The sequence below is a fragment of the Sapajus apella genome, unplaced genomic scaffold (assembly GCF_009761245.1).
Source record: "Sapajus apella isolate SASKATOON/1434 unplaced genomic scaffold, GSC_monkey_1.0 scaffold6, whole genome shotgun sequence".
NCBI lineage: Eukaryota > Metazoa > Chordata > Mammalia > Primates > Cebidae > Sapajus > Sapajus apella.
Window position 1 is genome coordinate 27,194,040 of NW_022436946.1, and position 24,913 is coordinate 27,218,952.

General features: G+C 36.4%; 1 protein-coding gene across 3 annotated transcripts in view; it reads right to left on the reverse strand.

Moving 5' to 3' along the window:
• The window catches only part of PKIB (cAMP-dependent protein kinase inhibitor beta), a 108,611-nt gene extending 84,047 nt beyond the window's left edge, over nt 1-24,564 (reverse strand). For all 3 annotated transcript variants that reach the window (XM_032274904.1, XM_032274900.1, XM_032274899.1), the window contains exon 1: nt 24,483-24,564. The gene's annotated coding sequence lies outside the window, so the exon portion shown is untranslated. The remainder of the gene's footprint in view (nt 1-24,482) is intronic.
• Between the last annotated feature and the right edge of the window lie 349 nt (nt 24,565-24,913).

Below are 24,913 nucleotides of genomic sequence, written 5' to 3' on the forward strand. Positions count from 1 at the left end.
AATGGCTCAAGAAATTGCTGCATGATTCCTGCATCTGTGAAACTGACTGAGAGAATTTTTATTGGTTTTATGAGTACATCTCAATGTGGCTGAAAGCCAGTGTTTAAATTGGATTGCTTCCATATCTTTCAAAGATTAGAAACACACAGCTGAAGAAAGAGCAATAAATATCAACAGTTTTCTGGAAACATCAGTGTAAGAAAGATTCCAAGCAATTCCTGCTAAACCATGATGAAAAAGGAGAAGCATTGTAGATATCCCCAAAACTGAAGACAATCCCAATACTTCTGTAATTCACTCAAAAACTCCACTCAGTATCAAATTCAACATATTGCACTAAAAATGAACACCAAGTTAGCTCCAAAATATCATCTACATCAATCATTGACATCAATAAAAAACAATTAATGATGCTAACATAATTGTGATACCAGGTAAGGATAAATAGTGCATTTTGGGGGTAGGTGATCACCAACATCTATTGCAAACCAACTGAATAACCGCTTTGAAAAAACGTGCACATTTCCAAGCATTTTGGTGATGTTCATGTGAGCCTCTAATGAATATGTAGCCACGAGTAGCAATTTTAGAATCAAGGCCTATTGGATGAAGAGAAACACCAAGAGCAACTGGCATGAAGATTTGATCATTATTCATTCACTTAACAAATATTTATTGAACAACTGGAAAATCGCTGGGGTAAAAAGCCCTTAAAGACTAAATGAGAAGTAGCTATGTGAGATGATAGATATGTTAATCTACTTCATTATTTTAACTATTTTACTATCTGTGTATATCCCATAACAATATCTTATAAACCTCAAATAAAATGTATTTTAACTATTTTACTATCTGTATATATCCCATAACAATATATTATAAACCTCAAATAAAATGTATTTTAAAAGAAGACTAAAGGAGAATATAGAACAGATAAAAGTAATCAAATACATAATGTACAATTTACAATTCTGAAGGGGAAAATAGGTCATCAGATAATAAGAGAACTCAAAGGTATTTAAATTAGATGGGGAGACAGAGACAGCCTCTTCGAGGAGGTGAACAACCTGGAGATGTATGTGGCAAATATAGCTATTGTGCATAGAGCAAGCATAGGGAATCACTGGTGGTCTTGCCTTTACTGACTTTTATCTATAAGCCAATTCTGCTTGGACACCCTCAGTACTACATCTATAATTTAGGAATTCCCTTGTTTCTCTCATGTTCCACTCCCTGGACAACTGACACCCCCATCAACCTCTTGTCCCCTCACTTCTCCCAGCTCTTCTGGCTGAAGATCTAAAGCTGCAACTACATGATCCTGCCAGGGGTAGTGACAGCCAGACATGTGGCATGAAGGGACAAATCTCAGTAGTGATACATCAGTTTGGCTAAAATGCTTTGCTTGATGTTATGGGGACAATTTCTCAACAGACAAATTTCATTTCTCTCAAATTCAATACTCTATTTAAAATATACTTAAGTAAAAAAGTTCACTTATTCTCCATGAGCTGATTCTTTTCAACTGTATAGCAATATGCTTAAAGTCTTAGTGTGCAGTTTACCTAAAATAAAAAATGAGATTTATGCAATTGTTATTATTCTCTGAGAGAGGATTTAAACTTTCATGATATGTCTACAACACACTATTCTTTCATGTAACGGACTTATCAGATCTTTTATTTAATGAAGACAAAAAGTCACCTGGTCAGATTCTGCTGGTGCATACAATAGTTCCGTAATCAATTGTTTTTATATATAAATATTTGCAAGTGCTAAGCTTAAAGATTTTCTAGAAAGAAAAAAAAAGAATCTCTTAAGAATACTTCATCTGGATATGACAAACAAAACTCACAATACCATAAAAGATAAATTACAGTCACGTGTGGTGTCTCACACTTCTAATCCCGGCACTTTGGGAGACTGAGGCAAGCAGATCATGACATCAGGAGTTTGAGACTAGCCTGACTGACCAACATGGTGAAACCCCATCTCTACTAAAAATACAAAAATTAGCTGGGCATGGTGGCACGCACCTGTGATCCCAGCTACTCAGGAGGCTGAGGGAGGAGAATCGCTTGACCCTGGAAGGCAGAGGTTGCAGTGAGCCGAGATAGCGCCACTGCACCCTAGCCTGGTGACAGTGGGAGACTCCATCTCAAAAAAAAGAAAGAAAGAAAGAAAGAAAAGAAAACAAACTATCAAGGGGAGAAAAAAATACAAAAATATAACATGGTTACTGTTGAGCTCAAATTAGACAATTTCAAGCATCTTTTTAAGTTTTTATGTTTCAAAGCTCTAGAGCTGGACAGAACATAAATAACTCTCAGTATTTTATACACAGAAGAATAAACCTAAAATGACTTTTTTCCTTATATAGGCGAGTATAATAGTCAATAATTAGAGAGTCTTAATACAGGCTATCTAATTTTTTAAAAAGTAAGTTATTTTTATTAGCATTATCAATATTAAGGTTATTCTCTCTAGAAGTATATATATTTCCCATAATTCTCCTCACCATTAGTAGCTATATATGTATATGTTTATTTATTTAGGTTTGTCTTCTCTACATTACCTCCATGAAGGCAGTGTCTTCATATATCTAGGCTGCTACAACAGAATCCCATACAGTGGGCAGCTTATAAATAACAAAAATTTATTTCTCACAGTTCTGGAGGCTGAGAAGTCCAAGACGGAGGCACTAGCAGATTCAGTATCTGGTGAGGGCCTGGTTTCTGGTTCATAAATAGCTACATTCTTGCTGTATCCTCACATGAGGGAAAGAGAGGGAATTCTCTTGGGTTTCTTTTAAAAAGGCACTAATCCCATTCATAAGGGCTCCACTTGCATGGCCTAATCACCTAACAAAGGTTCTACACTTCCTAAGACCATCACCTTGGTATTTACGATTTCAACATGTAAACATTTTTTAGTGGAGAGGAGAACACAAATATTCTGTTTATAGCAGCAGGTGCCATTTTCATTTTTTGTTCCATGTTTTTAGGCTCCAACAGGCCCTCAATATGTTTTTATTGAAATAATTAATTTTTGTAATGATAAACAGACTACATAATATTTATACATAAGAATTAAAAGTCCCTGGATCTAAACTACTCAGGAGGCTGAGGCAGGAGAATCACTTGAACCCTGGGGGTGGAGGTTGCAGTGAGCTGAGATCACGTCACTTCACTCCAGCCTGGGCAAAAGAGTGAAGTTCTGTCTCAAAAACCAACAAACAAACACACATACAAAAAAATCCCTGGGTATGAACTGAAATGCAGGGGAGAAGACATGAAGGCCAAAGTAACTTAGCTTTCTAACCATATTAGCAGAATTAACCAAAAGTGAGCTAATATGAGTCATATTTTTCTCCTACAGTAGAAAAATTCTGAAGTATTTAGATATATTTTTCTTTCTAACACCAAAATTGTGAAATATTATAAAATTAAAAAGAAATCGAAATTTAGTGTGATATATTCAGACAGGCTATGAGTAAATCAGTACAGAAAAGTGTAACAACTGATGACTGGGAATAAGGCTGACCTCTGTTTTTTTAAAAGTTGAGGATAGAATACCAAAACGTAGGTTTACATTCTTAAAATCTGTAATTACATAATAACGTTGGCTGATATTTATAGTCCTACTCAGCCTTGGTTAAGAACGCTGAACATAGCAGACTTTCAATAAATGACCATTATTAACCCAAACAATATTTTAGAGGTAAGTGGCAACTTATATGAATTTACCTTTAGAATGTAAGCAATGGAGTCACAATTAAATGACTGGAAGAAATGACAGGAAGGACAACTCTCATCTCCGCCAAAAATCCTATTTGTTTCCATATTTTTATGTTCAGGAAATGGAGGGTTGGCAGTGAGGAAAATACACTTCACATCTATGCTGTGCCATGCACTTTATACAAACACAATCTTATTCCAACAGAATGCTCTGAATTTTCTACATTTTCTTTATAAGGAAATCAGCTAACCCCCTAATAAGAATCCAAACCCTGGTCTGACTTCAAACCCTAAATTCTTCACACTGCATCTTAGTACCAGAGCAGAACATAAAAATCAGGGCTTAAGACTAGAAGAGGCAATAGAAAGAATCAGGTTGGTTTCAAGGACTAAGATTATCTGGCCTAAAATAAAATGAGGTGTATATCTTGCTGACCATAATTGGAGATGGGGAAAGGTACCCAGTGAAAGAGGGAACTGCTGATTGATAGGAAGCTCCCTGCCCCTCTCTTTTTTGGGAGGGATGGAGTCTTACTCTGTTGCTCAGGCTGGGGTGCAATGGCACAATCTTGGCTCACTGCAGCCTCTGCCTCCCAGGTTCAAGCCATTCTCCTGCCTCAGCCTCCCGAGTAGCTGGGACTACAGCGTGCCACCATGCCTGGCTAATTTTTGTATTTTTAGTAGAGACAGGGTTTCACCTTGTTGGCCAGGCTGGTCTGGAACTCCTGACCTCCTGTAAACTGCCTGCCTCAACCTCCCAAAGTGTTGGTATTAGAGGCGTGAGCCACCGCCCTGGCCAGGAAGCCCCTTAACTCCAATTTGTTTTTTTTTTTTTTTTCCCAAATAATCACTTCAAGTTACATTAAAGAGAATGCATTGAGTTTAATATAGAGAATAAAGTACATGTTTTGGAATCAAATTCCCCCTGCCCTCCGCCTACCCCACCAGGTTTGAATGATAAAACATCAGAAAATCTACTCTAGAGGTTCTTCATAAAAATCTCTCTCACAGCTGTAGATTGACACCTGCAATCCTGTCAGAGCAATTTATGTCTTACTTCTAGGCCACCAGAATATATACAAAAGAGGAGAATAGGACAACACACACCATTATTCCACATAAGCAAATCACAAGAGCTTTGCTAGTCACCTGGAAAAACAATCCAGGAAGCCCTTTCGCCTTGCTTGGTGATGACTAATCAAATGTTCACCCAGGAATGTGCTCCGCTCACTCAGCCAAGAGATCACTCTAGTCATGCGTCAACCTCATTTATTAAAAAATACATTTTAAACATTTTAAATAATAGACTGAGAAAACTCAGCTATCCAGGGACTGGTTTTCTGGAACTGTCCAACTTTAGAATTCTTCCTGGCTAGCCAAACACAACCAAATTTCAACCCTGTTCACAGAATTAGCCCCTCCACAGGCAACAATAAATGAGTACAATTGAAAAGGCTCCTGGGCCCAAATATCAGGACAACCCCACTGTGTTATGGATGTGTCAATTCAAAGACGCTAATATACACCACAGGTAATTTCCTGAAGAGTGAAAAACATCTGTTGAGAAAAGGCTACTTCAATTAAACCTTTCTTGGGGAGGGGAGGGTGGGAGAAGAGCCAAATCATGCTACCAAAGAGCATTTTGTGGCGGCAATATTTTATTCTGTTTTTTTTAAAGAAAAAGAAACTATTACCTACAACTTCTTCAAGAAACAAAGTTCTAGAGCCTGTGTGTGTAATTAGTTTCAATCTTTGTGGGCATTGCATCTATATCTGCCTGCACGTGGGATGACTTTGAGTCATCAGGAGCAAAGTTAAACTACTGTAATTGTCAACTTAGCTGGGCCATAGGCCCCAGATGTTCAAACATTAATCTAGGTGGTGTGGTAAAGGAATTTTGTAGATATATGTAACATCTATAATCAGTTAATTTAAGTAAAGGAGATTATCCTCAATAATCTGGGTGGATTTGACTCAATCATCAAAAGAACAGATGAATGCTCTCCCTGACAAAGAATAAATTCTACCTGTGGACTGTATGCAGCTTCAGTTTCCTCCAGGGAATTCCTAGCTGGTGGATTGTCCTAAAGATTTTAGACTTGCCCAGCCAGCCTCCACAATCACATAACTCAATTCCTTCCAATAAATCTCTCTCCCTCTCTCTTTCTCTCTCTCTCTCTCTCTCTCTCTCTCTCTCTCACACACACACACACACACACACAAACATATATGTACACAACATATATGTGTGTGTGTATATATATGTGTACATTCTTCATAAATTGCATCTAAAGTTATGTCAGAGCAATTTCTGTTTTTCTAGTAGAGCCTGACTGACCAATACAGATTTTTATACTAAGAGTGGTTCCATAGGAACAGAATTTTAAGGATGAGCTATATGAATTGGTTTGGTTCTGCTATTCCTAGCATATGCTCTCTAATGTGATTAAATTTAAAGGCACTAAAGACAATTTTTAGTTGTGAAGAGGGTACTGGTAGTCTATGGCATGATATGGCAATGGAGAAACACAAATATCACCACTGAATACTCATAATCAGATATTTATAAAAGGCAAGGTTTTCGGTGACCATATATTTCATACCTTAGAACATTTAGCCAAACTAAAGAGTATGATGAAATTGGCTGGTTGCTACTAACTGTGCTACAGAAAATGGAAAGAAAAAGATAAAGTCAGGACTTGAAATTTCCTGTTAAAGCTTGCATAACTTGAATACTTCCATGTTTGCCCCCAACCAAATCCTTAGCTCCTATAGCCATAGGGCTAAGATTCCAAAACTAGACTCATACTGTGGGTTGCTGAATTACAACACAAAATGCATTTTTTTCCATTAAAGTAGGAGAATTGATTGAGAAGAAACGGGATCTTGAAAATTAGAATGGGGACTTATGGGAAATCTCACTCAAACTTATGACATCAAACCTCTAAATTCTGATGAGTTTCTTTGCCAATAGAAAAATCTTTCCACCCCTGTCTGAGATTAACTTCAGGTTGCCTAAAGAACCAGTAATGGCTGCTTCTGAGTTAGGTGCCTTGCAAGACCCTGCTGATTCTCCTCAAAACCTACCCTTGACACTCCTCTTTGCTTCTAGACTTATAACTAGACTCAAGTCTCAGCAGGCCTCAAAGATTAAGGTACAAAATGTGGTCCACAAGGAAGTGTGCTACATACCAAAAGAATTTCATGAGTTTTCCAATTTATACAGTCTGAGGAATATGTGAATGAATATTAAGTATGTGGGATAATTGTGGAAGGAACATAAAGTCGAACCACATAAATAATTTCCTTTCAAGTGCATTCCTACAGGGATTATAGAAATCAGTGTCACCATCAAGGACTTGAAGGATGCAAGCGTAATGATTCCCACCACATCTTGTTTAACTCATCTGCCTGTGGAGGGACTTCCACAATAGTAAAATTCCCATAAAGTTGAATCAGCATGAATTTACTGATATCAGCCCTCTAAGCAGAGATTCTGGGTTCAACATTTTAGCTCAAAGGGTTAGAAAACGCTCTAACAGTTTGGTTCCTTGGCTGAAACATGGACTACAAGGTGGTCTACTTTAAATGAAGTCAAATGTCAAAACTAGCTGCCTTGGTACACTAAAGAGGAGGGTATCCAAAAGGGAGGGAGACTGAAATATTATAATGAATTTATCACGTAAGACCTGCTCACATACCCCAGGAGAGTCTGAGTCATGGTGGTGAGTAATAAATTTGTGAGGGGAGTTCCAGCATTCTTAAAGAGCTTTGCAGTCATTCTTCTTGCTGGTCAGACATTGCAGTGGGAATTACTACCACTGAACTGGGTGGGATACCTAAATGCAATAGGGATAATTGGCTCCCAGGGTGGCAGAGGCCATGGGGCAGCCTTAATCATCAAAGACAAGGTTGATGTGGTTACACAGTGAACAGCAAAGTCAATGCAGCAATCAGAATAGTCTAACTTGTGGAGACCTTTGGAATTGGCTAGTTGATCATGGTGTTTCTAGAAAAGAAATAGGTAATCTACTAAATTCTTAATCTGTATAAACAAGAGTTCTAAAACGACTGAACCACGGAGACCAAGTAGAAATCACCAGAACCATCTCCACTTAGAAAAAGAGTAAATAAAAAGCAGATCTGTATTCCTAGATGGATTGCAGAGCTTAATGCCACCATTAAGGGTTTGAAGGATGCAGGGGTAATGATTCCCATCACATTTCATTTACTCGTCTACTTAGCCTGTGTAGGACCAGGTGGCAGGCCCTACACAGACCAAGTAGACGAGTAAATGAGATGTGAAGGAATCTAGTGGTATGGGGCATGTTTGACATATCCCTTCTAAAGTAAAGATTAAGTTGTTGCATTTGGCTCCCCATACAACCAAAAATGAAGCACAATGCCAAGTGGGATTCTTTGGATTTTAGAAGCAACATATTCCTTATTTGGGTCTACTACTCTGGCTGATTTATTGAGTGACCCAAAAAGTTGCTAGTTTTGGGTGGGACCCCAAATAAGGGAAGGCTCTGTAATAAGTCCAAGCTGCCATGTAAGCTGCTTTGTCATTTGGAACATAAAATTCATCAGATCTGGTGATGGTGCTTGAAGTGCCAGTAGCAGATAAGAGATGTTGGTTGGAGCCTTTGGCAGGTCCCTAAAGGTGAATCACAGTGCAAACTCTGAGGGTTTTGGAACAAAGCCCTGCCATCTTCTGAAGACAGGTACTCTCCTTTTGAGAAACAGCTTTTTGTCTGCTACTGGGCCTTTATAGAAACTGAACACCTCACCATGGGCCACCAAGTTACTATGAAACCTAAGCTACCCATCATTAGATGGCTGTTGTCTGACTCACCAAGCCTTTTAATGTTGGGCATGTGCAGCTGTACTCCAATATCAAATGGAAGTGGTATATATAAGATTGGGCTGAAACAGGCTCAAGTAATTTACGTAAGGAAGTAGCCCAAATGCCCATAGTCCCCACTCCTGCCATTACCTTCTCTCAAACAATCCACACCTATGGTCTCCTGGGGAGTTCCCTGAAATGAACTGACTGAGGAAACAAGATTTCAGAATGGTTTGCAGATGGTTTTACATGATATGCCAGTACCATCTGAATGTGGAGAGTAATTGCACTATAGCCCCTTTCTAGTACATCTCTGAAGGACAATGCCAAAGAGAAGTCCTCCTAGTGGACACAACTTTGAGCAGTGAAGCTGGCTGTTCATTTTGCTTGGAAGGAAAAATGGCCAGACGTATATACTATATTGACTCATTGGCTGTGGTCAACAGTTTGGATATGGGCATCAACTTAAAAGGAAGATGATTGAAAAATTGATGACAAGGATATCTGAGAAGATGGATGTAGATAGACCTTTCTATTAGGACACAGAACACGAGAACATAAAGATATCCATGTAAATGCTCACCAAAAGATGACCTCAGCAGAGGAGAGTTTTAATAATCAAGTGGGTAGGATGACCCATTCTGTGGATACTGTGCTTCTTTCCCAGCCACTTCTGCTTTGACCAGTGGGTTTGTGAACAGTGGCCATGGGGAGGGATGGAGGTTATGCATGGGCTCAGCAACATGGATTTCCTCTCAACAGGAAGTTGGAGATGGGCAAACCCGACTTCAGCCACTGCTGAGTGCCTAATCTGCCAGCACCTGAGACCAACACTGAGCCCCCAATATGGTATCATTCCCTGGGAGTTTAGCCAAGCTACCTGGTGACAGGTTGATTATATGAGACTGCTTCTATCTTGGAACAAGTGGTGCTTTGTTATTACTGGAATTATACACTTACTGTGGATATAAATTTGCTCTCCGTCATGTAAAGTTTCTGTCATAACAACCTCCATGAATTTACAGAATACTTCATCCATGCTTATGGTAATCCACACAGCATTGCTTCTGATCAAGGAGCTTACTTCACAGCAAATAAAGTATAGAAACTCTCAATCACTGATGTTACCATGTTTTCCATCATCCTGAGTTAGATGGCAAGAGGAATGGCTTTTGAAGACTGTAGGTGGCAGTATTTTGTTGGGCTCTGGAAATATTCTCTAGGAGGTTGTTCACGTTCTCAATCCAAATCTGTATATACTCAATATGTGGTTCTTGGTCTCCTACTGCCAAGTCATGAATACAATAATCAAGAGGTGGAAATGAGAATGACATCACTCACAATTATGCTTAGCAATCCACTAGAGAAATTTTGCTTCGTGTCCCCACAACCTTATGCCGGTGGAGAGTTCACAGTTTCAAAGGGAGGTACGCTTCCACTAGGAGACGCAAAATTCCACTGAACTGGGAGTTAAGGCTGCCAACAGTCACTTTGGGCTCCACAGACTTCTGAATCAACAGGCAAAGTTACTATATTGGTTGAGGTGGTGAATCCTGATTAGCAAGGGGAGATTGGGCTATACCACACAATGGAGGTAAGCATGAACATGTCTAAAACACAGGAGATCCCTTAGAGCATCTCTTATTAGTACCACATTCTGTGAAGAAAACCAACGTGAAACCACAATAAATCAATTCAGGCAGGACTGCTAATGGCCCAGCCCCTTCAGGAATGAAGGTGTGGGTCACTCCACCAGGCAAAGAACCATGACCAGCTGAGGTGCCTGCTTAAGAGCAAAGAGAATTATGGAATGGGTAATGAAAGAAGGGAATGATAAATACCAGCATTGACCACATGGCCAGTTCTAGAAACAAGGACTGTAGATTTTAAGTATCCCTTACTTTGTTAGAAATATGTGTGCACGTGTATTTAAGATTTTTGCTTTCTTCCCTCTTTTTTTCTGGGGGGGGACGGAGTTTCGCTCTTGTTACTCAGGCTGGAGTGCAATGGCGCGATCTCGGCTCACCGCAACCTCCGCCTCCTGGGTTCAGGCAATTCTCCTGCCTCAGCCTCCTGAGTAGCTGGGATTACAGGCACGTGCCACTATGCCCAGCTAATGTTTTGTATTTTTAGTAGAGACGGGGTTTCACCATGTTGACCAGGATGGTCTCGATCTCTTGACCTCGTGATCCACCCGCCTCAGCCTCCCAAAGTGCTGGATTACAGGCGTGAGCCACCGCGCCTGGCCTTCTTCCCTCTTTTAAGTCATTGTCATCTAACGTAAGATATATTAATAATAGCTAACTTTACATCACAGTGTTTAAGCTACAGGATGTCAGGGAGAACAGTGAATGATATTGCCTCCTCTTCTAGGGAAAGGGTTAGCTCGTTTTGGGTTGCAAAACATGCTTCAGGAAGGCTGTATGCATTAGGTGGAAGAAGGACTGTGATATGTTCTTTATTGTAAGACTAAATATGGTTTCAGGAAATGTGCATGAATCTAAAGTTGACAAAGTGTGGACTGTGATGTGGTGATCAGCTTCATGCGTCAACTTGAATAGGCTATAGTCCCCTTTAATCAATCAAACATTCCTCTATGTGTTGCCATGAAGGAATTTTATAAATGTGACTCATATCTGCAATCAATTGACTTCAAGTGAAGAAAATTATCCTCAATATCTTAGTGGTCCAGATTCAATAGACTGAAGAGGCTTAAAAGCAGAACTGAAGTTTTCTTGAGGGAAAAGAAATTCTACCTGTGGACTGAAGCTTGAACTCTTGCCCCAGAGTTTCCACCCTGCCCTTCTGGTAGCCTGTGGATTTCTTAAACCCATTCCTTGCAATAAGTTTCTTAATGTTTATCTCCTACTGGTTCTGTTTCTCTGTTTCTCATCTGTTTCTCTGGTAGAAGCCTGACTGATACAACTGCATACAGATTGCAAGGGCATATAAGAGTAAAACATATTAAAATGATTTCCAGTAAGAAAAATTCCATTAAAAAAAAAAAGGAAAGATTTGTCATCCATCATGATTCCAAATGGTGGACTAGAAATACAATATTTAAGAAAATGTAAATTCAGAAATGAAACTAAAGCCCAATGTAGTAAACTACTTGCCCCAAAGTCTCACAGATGAGAATTTGAAGCTAGATATTATGACAGAAACATTTATTTTATTTTAATTACTTAACTTATACTTAATAAATGAATGCATTGTTTCTCTAGATAAGATTCACTATTGTAAAGAAAATCTAATAAAAAGAAACATGAATTTTTTTCCTCTATTGAAAATAGTACTTGGAAAAACAATGATAGCACTTTGAAACTTCATAGTAAACTAGATTTTCCAAAAGTGAAGATCAACTTAAGATTTAAATTCAAAATGTAAAGCATGAGAATCCTTCGATTTTGTTTTGAGGGTTTTGTTTTTCTCTGATTACAAATATGTAAGTACATATAAAGTCTAACATCAATAATAGAAGGCTGTTAAATGCTAAGACGCAGTCAAAAGAGACAATGTTTAATTTTTTCTTAGTCTTGGAAGTGGAGGCCTTGATTTGATGTAGGGCATTCCCACATAATATAACTAGAGACGATAGTCCCCCAAATAATGATTGTCAGGGAAAAGGCCAGTTAACATTCATATTACTGTAAGGAAATTAATTTCACCAACTTCCACATAATTTTCTCTTCTATTACAAGCAAGCTTCAGTAAAAACAAAGAGCTAGTTCCTAATTCTTTCATTGTATACTTTCTTTTTTGATAGATAACCTCTTCCTAAGGATAAATCTAAGCAAAGTAAGGAATAATAACACCTCCATATTTCATGCTTCACTTCACCTAGGCCCCATGTGAGCAATTTCAACTGCAGAAAGTCTGATCTGAAGGTTACGAAAATCTTTACAAAAAAAAAGGCAAGGCTGATTGTATCAAAGCTGCCTTTTAATCTTCCTCATCAGTAATAAAGTAAGGCACCATTTTGTAATTAACACACGAGGTTTTCAATTTTCAAAAGGTGACAGTCACATGAGTCTGTACTAAAGAATATCAAAGTCAGTATCTATAAAGACCTTCCTAGCTCCCGGCTCTCGTATCCTTCCAATCCACATAACCCCCAAACCTGAGGGTGTCACAAGTTTCCTTTAACCCATGGCCCCACATAACAGATTCCCTGCTTTAATGCCCTACATAGTTCACTACTCCCTACAAGCTGGGCCTCTGTACTAGTTTATCCAGTTTTCCCAGGGCCTGTCTTTCAGGCCCCAGCCTCAGCCCCAATCCATGGGCCCCACAATCTGTGAACAGATCTCTCTGTTTATCTGCCTGGATATTGTCTGTTTCCAGACTCTGTGTCACCACAGCCCACCCACCTGCTGGGACACCATCTGCTGCACCTTGCTGGTCCTGGTGGACTCCGACCCCCTATCTGCCAGGACTGCCTCCTGTTGACATCATTATTCTCTCTAGATAATGAGACCACTAGCTTGATTGGACTTTCTCCCATCAGTGGAAACAAGTTCCAACTCTAGTGGCCTCTTTCACACTGGAGACCATGCTCTGTCGTTAAAAAACAAACTAACCCCATCCTCTACCACCAACTCTTATTCTGACAACGTTACACTACTCTTTGTCCTATAAAATATTCCGATTTAACAGGTTTCAAGCAAAATTAAAACAGATTGTAGATTCGTTAAGAAAGAAAATGTGTGTATGATAACCCTAAAAGATAGAAGTCATGTACCAACCTGTGCTAAAGAAAAGTGCTAAACAGCAACATATTTTCACTGGCAATACAAAACTGAAAAGTGATAATCAAATTTAGCTTTCCAAATAGTCTGCCACTTATTAGAACATTTATAAAGAAAACAATTGAAAAATAAAATAAATGACATTAACTCTTTAGGAAGTAAACAAAATGTCTATCTAATGCAGAAACAAGTCCCACACCCAGCTGTAGGAGTTGTCACAGTCCATACAACGCTAAGATACATGAATATTTTGCTTAGTTTTTAAAGCAGTCCTTTAGTTCTGCAAATATGCCTTGATTTAAAACAAATGAGAAAGAAAAGAAATTATTAGTGTTAGCTGTATAATCGTTAATACTCCACATAGGAACAATGTTTTCACCAGGATAAGTTTAATAAGTTAAAGATGTATTGAACACAAAGGCAAGAAACACTTAAAATGGTGCAGTTCTCAAATTCAAAGTATTGTTTGTAGACATCAGTTCTAATGAGGCCACATCACATTAAAATGTTATTAAACAATTAGTTGTACAGGCAATATTCTAAGTACTTTACAAATATAAACTGCTTTAATCTTCTTAATAACTCTGAGGGAGAGGTACTAGTATTAATACCATTTGCAAATAAAAACACAGAGACAGAGAGATTAAGTAATTTACCAGATGTCACACAGCTGATAATAAATGACAAAAGTGAGACTCAAATTCAGTCATCAATGGTTTGATCTCCTGCACTGTGCTGCATCTCTGAATGACTTCTGAGACTCCTGCAGCCAGAAAGTGGAAAAGCAAGGTATAGAATAGAGATTTGACTTCTATTGTCTAGTGCTCTTCCCATCAAATCTTTCAGTCAGTTCAAATGTTCACCTAGCATTAGAAAGACTAAGAAATTCTATGTGATGGGCTAGTCGATTGCCACAAGCAAAAACAGCAAAAAATAAATAAATAAATAAATAAGTATTCCTAAAATTACAACTATGATATACATTTAAATACCGACAACAGAATTCAGAAACTAACATATAGAATAATTTTAAGTGAAGTGGCTCATTTTGAGTTAACCCCTTGCAATCAGCTCACATGATATGAAAAAACAATATAACTACAACCCGAATTAAACCAAAGAAGAGCTTTCACTGATATGAAGCATTGTTTTTTTTTTTTTTTTCTCAGCCATACTACAGCAACCATACCCACACAAACAGAACTGACATACACTAAATGCTTTAACAGTAATTAGCAATGAAAATATTCATGATGATGCCGGGCGTGGTGTCTCATGCCTGTAATCCCAGCACTTTGGGAGGCTGAGGTGGGCAGATCATGAAGTCAGGAGCTCAAGACCAGCCTGACCAACATGGTGAAACCCCTTCTTTACTAAAAATACAAAAAATAGCTGGGTGTGGTGGCATACATCTATAATCCTAGCTACTCAGGCGGCTGAGGCAGGAGAATCGCTTGAACCTGGGAGGCAGAGGATGCAGTGAGCCGAGATTATGCCACTGCACTCCAGCCTGGGCCACAGAGTGACTCTGTATCAAAAAAAAAAAAAAAAAAAAAAAAAAAGAAAATATTTATGATGTCTTTCAGCAATTTAAAGATACATCTTCTAAGACAAACAATAATAATAAATGTATGTGCAGCTTTTGAATAGTGATTTCATCTTTATGAAAGTTATAACCTCAATCTTTTCATGTTATGTTTAAAAAACTGCATTTACACTTCCCTCCCAATGAAATTTGATTTTTTAAATGAGTATAGTTAAAATTTCTATGCTATTTACAAGGTATGATAATATATTGACATTAAGTTAATAAAAAATATTATGTGTTCTCAAGCATCTGTAAATTAGAATATTATAGGCTGAACATATTTGTAGAGAATTCAAATAACCATAATTTTATTAAGAACATTAGGTGAAACTTGAAACTTAACACATGATAGATCTTTACTTATAATATATCATTTAACTTATACTGAGTATTTTAGCAATTACATTTTTATTTCCAGCAGGTAGTCAAGAATACTAATTTTAGTGGCATTGGTGGTAGAGCGGTGATCATAGCTGCCTTCTAAGAATGCTGATTTTATTTTTCTTATAAATGTGTAAAATGCTTTGGAGAAACAAAAACAAATTTGAAGTGAGTAAAACTTTAAAGTAAAAATCAGGTTACACAGCTGGTTAATGGCAGTCCTTGAAATACCCAGCTCAAATCTCAAAATCAAACAATTACATAGGGTAAGAAATAGAACGCTTTCTACTCAGTGTTCTGTTTGTTATGCTACTTCTTATGCTTAGAAAACACTTAGAAAACCAAAATAATGCAGTCTTAGGGCTGCCTCATTAGAAAAATGAAAAAGCTTTACCTTCCCTTCAAAATGCCTGGTAACAGTATAGCTTTAATGTTTTTCCTTATGCTTGTGCTCTCCCCTAACAGGTACACCTAAATACTGCCGCTTTTTAAAAAAATTAAAAATCTGCAATCCTTTTAATCTTAGGAGCTATACTAGTTTAGAAGTTTAAAATAAAGATGTAATGAGGAATTTATTGTCCTAACACCATGAATCATAGTGATACAATAGCAATATCATCTTTACTATTAAGCATACCTGAGACTAAGCCTAGATAAAGGAAATTACAGACCTGTATTGAACCTGCAAGTTTCAGGCTATGGTTTAATTGGTTGAGCCAATTTTCTGTCTCCAGTTCATTGGCATACCCAAACCTCAAAGAGATGTCACACTCATTAGCCGGAAATCAAGACCCCTGTAGGATAAAACTAAGCTGACAGTAACTACAAAAGAGATGATGTCTGATTACCAGTGATACCTGATTTTCCCAGACCACATTCTCCTACCTAAGGGGAACAAACAGGATAGAGTGAGATGAGGGAGCAAATAGCTTTACCTGGCACGTAAGATAGCAAGCATAAAGAAACAATGGTAGATTAAAACTATCCTGTTAGCCATTTTGAAAGCAAGATATTAGACTTCATTTTTCTAACGAGGTGGCTCTAAGAAAGCATTATCTTAGTTCTCTGTTTTCTAAACATAAGCAGCAGAATAACAAACAGAACAATGAACTAGAAAATCTCTCTATCTCTTGCTCCATGCAATATTTTGATTTTGAGATTTGGGCTGGATATTTCAAGGACCGCCATTAACTAGCTGTGTAACCCAGTATTAAAAGAACAACTTTAGACAAAAATTAACAGTTTATTTAAGCAAAGAATGAATAATGAATCAGACAGCACTCAAAACTGAGAAAGGTTCAGAGAGCTATGCTCTAGCAGCCTAAACAGTGGGCTTTTATAGTCTGAACATGGAAACAAAGTAAAAATAATTATTTTATTGGCTACAGCTATACATTTGCCTTATTTGTGTATGGTTCAATGGGAGGTCTCTTGTTACATAACCAATCAGCTAGCTGGCTGTCTGTGACTGGCTGAAGCTCAATTCAAAATTAATCAGTAACAAGGAATGCCTCTAAGTTAAGTTTTTGTACAAGGGTTCTGGAAACAGAAACAAGCCTAGATGAATGGCCTCCTGATTATTTGGCTTTAATACCAGAAAGTCACATCATTTTTCACAGCTTTGTTTTTCTTTATATGCAGTCTGATAGTCTGATCCTCCATTGCGGTTTGCCTGGGGAAAATCCTAGTTTATTCATATTTTCCTGACTTACTACCCAGTTTAGCTTTTGTCATTTTCAAAAGTTCCCAGTAGTGGCAATATTTAAGCCATACATTAGAATGATGTTTTCTTCTAACTTTTCTGGCAATAACATTCTGATATCCACGGGCCCAATTTAGGAGTAGGGAAAGCTGCTAGGTGTGAATAGTGAATGAAGTGTTTCATTTACCAAGTGAAATACAACTTTCACAGGGAGAAAACTATATATATCTACATATATTTCAAAAACAACGTGTGATATTTTTGTAAATTGAAAAACACAAATCGAGACTAAATATTGGGATGGTTCTGTAAATACATGAGTGAAAATATAAAATAGACTGGAACAATGCACACTAATTCATAGAAGCTTCTGAGAGTAGACTTGACTAACTGTTGTATTTTATTTCTTTATAAAGGAGGCTTTAAGCAAACATTATAAAATAAAATGAGCCAATTCTGGGAGGTGGGAATTGATTTTATTCTTTATTCTTCTCTTCATTATTTAAAGGTCTCATTATTTAAATTCATATTCATATAACATAAATTATACAAATAAAAAACAGAACACAGACTATGAAAACAAAGAGAAGGTGAAGCTAATCAAAGATAGGCCAGGAAAAGTGAGCCCAGAGTATTGAAATATTTATTTATTTAAATATTCATTATTGCAGCTGGTAGGTATGTGAGAAGTGGACCACAGCCCATTGAGTAACGTTCTTACAGGGAATCACTAATTGGTTTATGTGTCTCATGTTGGCATAATCTGACTCTGGTTCACCACCTGAGTCCTTTTGGACTCTTTGCTGGCTAGTTCAAATTATGCAACAGTTGATACTAACAACATGACTGAAAAATAGGAATTGATTACAAGATACTTAGAAGTAAACCCTAGCAACTTTCAAACTCATCCAACTTGCATAAGCAGGCTCTCTTTGAACATGTCCCAACATGTTGTCCAAGATCTCCTTTGATATGACAAACTGAAGTTGACAGTACAGGTGTCTTAGAATAATACAAAGTAGAAGCTGAGCTAAATTTTTTTTTTTTTTTAGCAACGAAGAATAGGTAAATAATAAGGAACAGTAACAAAATAGAACAATTATCTTGGCAGGTTTTCTAATGTTGTATATGTTTAATATTTTTCACTGTACATTTTATTTTTATGAATCCCAAATAAGGAGAGAGGAACTTTCCACTTTAGTGGGTGTCATTTTAACTATCTGGATTCCAAGTGTTTCCTAAGATGACATTCTAGTTCCCATGTATTAAGTACCATCTATTGAGTGCCCACTCTATGGCAACCATTTTGAATTAGTTCATTTACACTCATTATTTTATTCTGTTCTCACCACAGTCTTGTGACATGTACCATCTCCTTTTCTCTGATGTAGGCACTAAGGATCAGAGATGAGAGGTTTGGTCAAACCCTAAGAGTAAGTGACAAAGCTGGTAGGTCTAACTCAAAAGCACCCTTGTAGTCCCATATTGTATTGTCTTCAGGGGAACCCTTCCCACATCAATGATTTCAACAACAGATCCTGGAACTTTTGTCTTTGGAGATGAATTAGTTACCCACCCCAACACCAACCCCTCACCTTCCGACTTACAACCAACAAACTTAGTTATCAGAGGTAGCTTGTTATAATTTCAGGCACCCTTTCCTTTGATTCAGCAAAAATGTTTCTTCTAATTCCATCCACTCAATCTAGTTTTGCCTTCTCAATCGCACAGATTTTTTTTAACATGATATTTCTCACATAATTGAAGAAAGTAAGCACATCATCTCTAGGACTTCCACAAAGTAAATCATCAGCCACTCCTGATAAAACACCCTTTGGGTCTCCTCACACTCTAGTCAATTTTCTCTAGTTCAGAATTTCCATGCTAGTGATTCACAGAGAATCACTCTGGAGAATTGCAGTGTCTTCGGCTCTGATACCCACATCTCATAACAGTGCAGGGCACAGGGTAAATGGGGTAAACTCTCAGTGAACGCTTGCCGAATGAAGAAATGAGGAAATGAGTTTGGCACACTGCAAACATTAATTGACAATTACTTTGATCACTAAGAATTAGTGCTGATCTGTTAATGACCACCTTCATCTTTGTATATATTCCCTTTACTCTTCTTGACAAGAGCGTCTGTGTGTTCTGCTCTTTTGTTTTTTGGTTGTTTTGTTTTCCATTTTTGCCTACAGAATTCACTGCTTACAGTGTTTGGACAGTCTTCAAAAAGTGATAGTTTGTCTAGCATGAACATTAACAAGATTTATTCTTTATTTTTATGGTTATGCTTGTTTGATTTGGTTATTGTTGGTTAAAACAAAATCGCTAAGTTTCTCTTTTGCCTTTATTACCCATGAGAAGAAGAAAAAATTTTATATAGTTCTTTTGTCTACCTAAAGGCCTTTTTCTGGGGGTGGCCAAAGAATATATCCAGTAAATGTATATTTATGAACAAATAAAGACACATGTTTAAAAGTCAATGTTATTAGAGTATTAGAGCTAAGGTCTATTCTGTAGTCTTTTTTTAGTTTCAGGCACTTTTAGGCATGTCTCCTGAACCAGCAGGATTAATCTGCCAGGGATCATGAATACCTAAAAGTTCTTATGGCAATGATGATGGCTGTTAGCCAAACCCTAGGACCAAGACCTTGCCTGGCAAAAAGCCACTTATTAACAGTCCTAGTCCTTGTGTAAGTGAGGGAAGATACTCTTTAAGGTGGATGTATAAAGAGAGTTGAAGTACTAAACTCAATACAGGGACAATGGTCAGGGTTAGAAAGCAACAGATGAATGGCTGAATGCAGAACTTTGAGAAATTTGAGCCCTGAAACAAAAGGGCAACACAGGCGAGGTAGCAGATTCCATATCAACTGAGAGACTGCTAGCAGGAAGGCATGAAGTAGGGTGAGTGTCCTCAGGAGGAATAGCAGTGAACAGGAGTGAATGCATTGATCAGGGATAGGGCCTGGATGTGAACAGAAAGTCTAGAAAGTTCATGGTCCCGCTGGTTAGTCTTTTCCATGAGATATTTGGAGCTTAGAGTCTAGCAATTATGCTAACAGGGCCCGGGACAGAAAATTACTATTTTGTTAGTGTTAGTGTTAATTGATTGTGATAGTACAGGCTGGTATAACCTTCAATATTTTACCTAAATTAAAACTATAAAAAAATTATTGGTCATTTTCCTTTCATACTTCCTCTGAGCTCCCAGCATTGAAAGAACAGAGGTACTCTGGAAGGAGGCAATCTTTCTTAAATCATAAGAAAGATTTCCTTTAATAAAATAGGAAACATTTCTCTCCAAATTGTATCATTGTGTCACTCCTCTGCAATTTTCTACTGCATTATTCAAGACAGAAATGGAATTATTTCATTTTTATTGAATAAAATGCACAAGTAAGAATTATAAAACTGTCTGGTTGAAATCCTCTATTCTCTTGGATACTCTAAGACAAATTTAATTGACTGTATTAGGTGGAACAATTCACTTTTCCACATTATCAGTGGTCTTTACTAGAACTTCATCTTTATTTTTAATTAAGATGTAGTATGTATTCTTCATACAAAAATTTCTGTAATTCTGTGTCCCTTCAGGAGTTAAAATACCAAATTAGTACTATCCCAGAACAATTTCTGCTTTACTAAGCCTTCAAACAGCAACATATTAAAATGTTAGTTAGCACTTACTGATTTATTAATTCTGTTTTCCCATACAAAAAAACAGGAAAAAACAATTTTCAAACACTTATTATGTTCATGCTATTTGAGTCTTTTCTCTAGTTTATACGTACAGAAGTTTTAATATATTTACAATCAAGTCTATCAATCTCCAATTATGATTTTTGTCTTAGACATCATATTAGACAAGATTATAAAATTATTTGCCACTCTATTTTCCTCCAGTTATGTCTGCCTTTGTTCTGCTTTTATCAATCTGACATGTATTTTTATAATATATAAATAAAATTTCCAAACTTATCTTAACATTAACTAATTATTGCTGTTGTGCTTTTTGAACGATCATTACTTTCTTCATCAACATGAAATGTGGTTTTTCTTATGCATTACTTTTACATGTGCTTTGATCTGTTTGGGGATTTCTCAAACTGATTTGGCTTCTCTAAGTTTCTATGTTAGTAAATAGTACCACACAGTTTTAATAATTGTAACTTTTTAATGTGCTTTAATACTGGGAAATAGCAAGTTTTATATTTCTTTTTTTAATGTACTTTTTCTAGACTGTTCATGCTTCCAGATGAATTTTAATAATCATTTTACCAAGCTCTCCTCCAAAATGTTTTGGGATTTTAAATGAAATTGTACTATCTTTATAATTTGAGGGAACTAACATGTATACAACATCTATTATTCTCATCCAAGACTACAACATAAGCCTCATTACTGCTAATTTTTCTTTCTGCATAACATACTTAACAGACAATTGTTTATCTGTGTTTCTCAATAAATTTTATTTTCTTAATTTAAGTCGTTCACATTTCTTTAATAGTTTATTCATAGCTTTGTGATATTTAATTGCTATTATGAGTTTTCATGTTTTTTATTTGTTGCTGCCATAGAAAAATGAACTGATTTTTACACATTTATCTTTTGTATAGTTACTTAACAAAGTTCATTACTCTAATGGTTCTTCAGTTAATTCTCTTGGGATTATCACTGGGCTTTACTAGAACTACATCTTTATTTTTAACTATGACATAGTATGTCTTAGTAAAATATATATATTTTAAGGAAAAAAGATGTAACCATTTTTCTAATTATTATAACCTGTGAGAGGCAGCATAACATAATATTTATGATTAAAGACTCATGGGTCAAACCACAGGAGTTTTAATTCAGCTCTGCTACTTATTAGCTGCATGACCTTGGCCATGTTACTTAGTATTTCTTGGCCTCAGCTTCCTAATTTGTCAAATAGAATGATAGTAGTCCATATCTCCTAGGGTTGTTGTGAGAATTAAATGAGTTAATATTTATAAAGCATTTAGAACAGTTCCTAGCATATATGAGAAGAATTCAGAAAATATTTGTCTTTTAAAACAAATATTTTAAACAATTCCATTGGTTAAAATTTGTTAAATGATATTAACTATAAGTGATGAAATTGGTCATGTAATAAGCTATTAGGGTTGTCCTGCTTTCTTGAAATCACTTTTTTATATTTTAATGGTGTCTCTCTATTCCTAAATTACTATACTACATGTATGTGTGTTTTCTTAAAAGAAACATAGTTGCATTTTATCAAATGTCATTTGAAATCTATTTGGAAGTTAAAACATTGGTTTTATTCTTTGGTCTATGACAATGAAATCACTTTAATAAGTTTCCTGGTACTAAACCACATTCACATTCCTAGAATAAATACCATGTGTTGTATTATTGTATTTTATTGATATCTACATTCCTTTAGCTAGTATTTCAATAAATTATTATCTTATTTTTTGTGTTACTTTTATTAGTTTTCTTTTTTGACTTTTTTAGTATTGTGCTTCTTATTAAATAAATCAGAAAAATGTTTTCTCTTTCATAGAATTCATAGAGTATAGGGATAATTTGTTCCTTAAGAGTGTATATTTTTAATAATTGATTATAAATAGCTGATGAAAACAAGACACTTTAGTCATTTAAATGTAGTGTTTTAGCTCCTGCCAAACCTTTCTATTCAAGCTGGTCAAGGACATAGGCTTATGCATCTGACAAAATTAGGCTCAAGTCCTAACTTCACCACCCACTTGCTAAATGTGTGCATTTGGCAAGGTATGCTTGTATCACTGGAAATAACCATGCCTTCCTTACCTTCTTCACAGAGTTATTGTGGGAATTAAATAAGATTATGCTTATAAATCATTGTATATTCAGCCCACAATATAGACCAAATAATTATTTTATATGTTAGTTTTAATTTTCCTTAAGTATAAAATTAATTCATATTTATAATTCCACTTATTTTGTCCTAGTATGGAGAATCTAGTGGTTTACATAGAAATATAAACGGTTCTGAGAAAATTATTTGTGTGAAATTACTTTATAATAAAAGTAGATGTCAATTAAGACATGTTACTTTTTATTTTTAGACATAAATTTAAATGTTTACATCAAAGTAAAAATGCTCTGATGAGCCATGGAACTGGACCTATTGCCAATGTTTAAACAAAATCACAGAGGGTTAATAGGAAAGTTGTACACTGGTTTTAAGAAGACCAAGCAATGAGCCTAAACCAAATGTAATGTCTTCCACTCCTTCCTGCTCCTCTGGAGTTGTGTTCTCATAGGAATCTGAGAGGGTGTGAAGAACTTCGGAGCCTTCCCTCAGGCTGCAGCTTGCCTCTTGCTTCATCATCTAAGCTGCAGTGGTGAAGCAAGCTTCTCACTCTAGGTAGGAGAATGTAGCACTAAGGGATCGAGGTGCTGTCAAATAAAATTTCTACCAGACCAATAATATTTATTTATTTATTTATATTACATTTTTAAGTTCTGAGATACATGTGCAGAATGTGCAGGTTTGTTACATAGGTATACACGTGCCATGGTGGTTTGCTGCACCCGTCAACCCATCATCTACATTAGGTATTTCTCCCAATGGTATTTCTCCTCTACACTCCCACTCCCCGACATGTCCCTGGTGTATGATGGTCCCCTCCCTGCATCCATGTGTTCTCCTGTTCAGCTCTCACTTACGAGTGAGAACATGCAGTGTTTGTTTTTCTGTTTCTGTGTTACAAACTCATAACATTTTTATGAAATACTAATAAGACTGCAATATGAATATGGCCTCAATTTTCAAAGGATGTAATACTGATGCAGGCCAGTATGAATATATACAGATATCTGTCATAGATAGATAGATAGATAGATATAGATAAATTGGACAGATATTTGTGTTATATACATATATATCACCAGCACACAAAAACCTGTCTCTCAAAAAAGTATTAACTTGAGGTGTATGTCTACCTATTAGTGTCATCAAGAACATTTAATTGTATGTACTGATTATAATTCTATTATATGGTCTCTGAGGAGGGTAGTAATGAGAAAAGCAGTCAGTTTGTAAGACCTGATAGGCAGTATGAATTTCTATTCTGTTTTAAAGGCTATAAATTTCAAAACATTATTCTGATGGGTTAGCTGCCTCTACTAAGAACTATTTAAATAGGCACAGCTAAGAGTAGAAACATCAAACCAAGCTCAGTCTCTACTAATCACTTATCCCTGGCAGATACAAGTTGAAAATGTGTATCTCAAGGTCCCAGTATGTATTGTTTGCCATTAATTAGAAATTAACAGTAGATTCTATCAACCTTATATTGAACTACATTGTCTTCTAAAAGGAAGATATCCCACCTTACATTTTGTATGCTGTCATCTGGCTTTATAGCAACAAAGATATTTTTAGGAACATCTTCAATATGTTATTCCATATGTTCCAAGATCAGTAGAAGAAAAATGTACTTACTTTTTCTTTTCTGTCCCTGGGACAGGGTTTCTGGCTTCTCCCAGAGTTCCCTTGATTGAGTGTCTTTTCAGTATAGCACGACTTCTGAAGGAAACAAAGGCAGGAAAAGATTTATTAAGATAAACATCTCTAGTTTCTTGTCTCTTGGAAAAAAGAACAAGTTGTTCCTTAGACAAAAATGTCTAATTTAGACCAAGTGTCGTATGTTTTTAAAAAACATTCATTATCTTTTATATTCCTTTTCCCATATTTTTTTTTCAGTTTCTCTAGCTGATAGCAAGAGGAGGATAAATTTTCTTGAGTAAGCAATAAACATATATATTTAAGATTTTCACATTTCCACTGAAAAACAGATTCACTAGGTGATAGTCTTTCTCAAATGTGTGATTTAAAAAGCAACATATCCCTGCAACCATTCATCTTTGAATTTA